We start from the raw sequence: 2,066 nt of genomic DNA on the forward strand, positions 1-2,066 counted from the left end.
CCCCGCGCACTGATACAGTACTTGGCTGTTGTCAGCCCCCCCGTAAAGGGGCTGACACTCACGTACAAGGAGGGAAGTGATAATCTAAAGGCACCTTTGTCATCAGACCCTCAGAGTTCAGTAAATGTCTGACTTCCAAGGAAGTTAGGAACCCAAATGGCTGGAATGATTTAGGTCTTGGTGATTCAGTGTTAGAAATGAGGGTGAAATCAATAATCATGATTTCTAACCCTGTGCTTCAGCAACCTTGTGTTATGGAACCGTTCCAGTTGTGTTGAGAGACACAGCTTCTCTCAAAGTCAGTGTTGCTGATACTTTCTAATAGAGCTAACCTGGATAAAGCAAATCCCCTTCATATCAATGGGGGTCTCTAGCTTGCTTGTATATCCCGAAGATTTATGAGGTGAGCTTTGAAAGGGAGCTTCATCCGCAATGGCTGAATGCTGGCACTGTGTTCCACAATTCAACAGAATGCTTGGGTTTCTTCAGGGGATTCTGGATAATTACTCTGAATTTTGCTTTTTTGGATGTAACCTTCTGTTAGTAATTTCTAAAATATTTTACCAAAACATTTCCAGAAAATTTGACTTTTACTGAAAATGGATTATTTAATTTCTATTTCACTGCTTTTTATGTTTATGTTATCTGACAGTTCTGTCTGTACCCAGTAACCCTTCTGAGTCCTTGATGGGTATTAATGATGAACTGCTTCTCAAGTATCTAAAATATTTAAATGCCCTGGTGGTCATGTAAGTGTTTTTGGAGGACATCAGAGAGTGAGGCATTTGCAGAGGTCTCTTTCACTCTTACGCTTTCCTATTTTCCCACCTGCTTTTGAATACTTGAAAGCACCTGGGCTGGAATGGTTCAAATAAATGACGTCTGATCAGAGTCTAAAAAGATGGAAACCATTAAGTTTACTTGAGAGGAACAAATTTCCTCCAGCATTCAGCAGAACTCCTCATGATGTTGAGTACAAGTCCCCATAACTCCCTGAGTTGTTGGAGATACTCAAACTATTTCCCTCTAGTTGGGGGTTGAGATTGGGGCTTATAAAAATCTTTCAAAACTCAAAAATATGACTACCCTTTTGACAGGGCAGTAAAAACGTTCTGTCTTGAAACCTTGAGCTTATTAGCTGCAATAAATAGTTTCTTCATCCCAGCTTCTCTTTCCTTGCCCTGCTGCTGATTCTGATCCGCCAGTTACCTATGACCTCTCAGAAACATCTTCCCTTTCACGCACGCAGGGAGCTGTTTGCAAAGCAGCCCTGCTCCAAACAGTTTTGCTTTTTGTGGCCTATATTGCAGTAAACCTAATCAGTATTTGTAAATCAGAACTTTAAGTTAAAGTAGGATTTTATAAACTAAATCATTATTATATAGCTTCAGAGTCACAAATCAGTCACTTGTAACCTGAGTGCAAAGTGAAGATTTATAAATCAAAGCATTTTATTTAGGAATTCCTCAGCATGATTTGCAAATCTGCTGTAGAATTTGTAAATCCAGATTGGGGTATGTAAATCCATTTCATGACTTATAAAGCAGTTGAATGTTTTCGCTAAATCTAATGTTTAAAATAATGATTTCTGAATCAAAACTTTCTGCTAAAGATTTACTGGTGAGTTTTATAAATCAGAGGCAAGATATATAACTCCAACTGTGAGAAGTGTAGATTTATAAATCCAACTTGTAAATCAACAGAAAAAACATCATGTTTTACACTAAATAATATTTTACGAATGGCACCTCATACATCACGCAATTGCCGCAAATCTTCTACATGGGAGTCAGGGTACATAATGTGTGACTGAATCAAAGAGAAAAACTGTGAGAAGGACTGCACAGTGGGTTAACAGCTCAGCCGGAGCCTCCCAAGGTCTGGCTTGTGTTACCTGCGAACCAAGTTCAGTGGTGTCAGCCTACTCAGTAGTGGACATTTGTCCAAATCAATACGCGATGGCATAATTCATAACCTTGGCAACTGCGGTGGAGGGGAGGCCCCACGCAGGAGTAACAGGAGTGGTGTAGAGCATGATTGAAAAGCATTGGCAGAGTGTGTAGGGA

The sequence above is a fragment of the Buceros rhinoceros genome, unplaced genomic scaffold (genome assembly GCF_000710305.1).
Source record: "Buceros rhinoceros silvestris isolate BGI_N320 unplaced genomic scaffold, ASM71030v1 scaffold2942, whole genome shotgun sequence".
NCBI lineage: Eukaryota > Metazoa > Chordata > Aves > Bucerotiformes > Bucerotidae > Buceros > Buceros rhinoceros.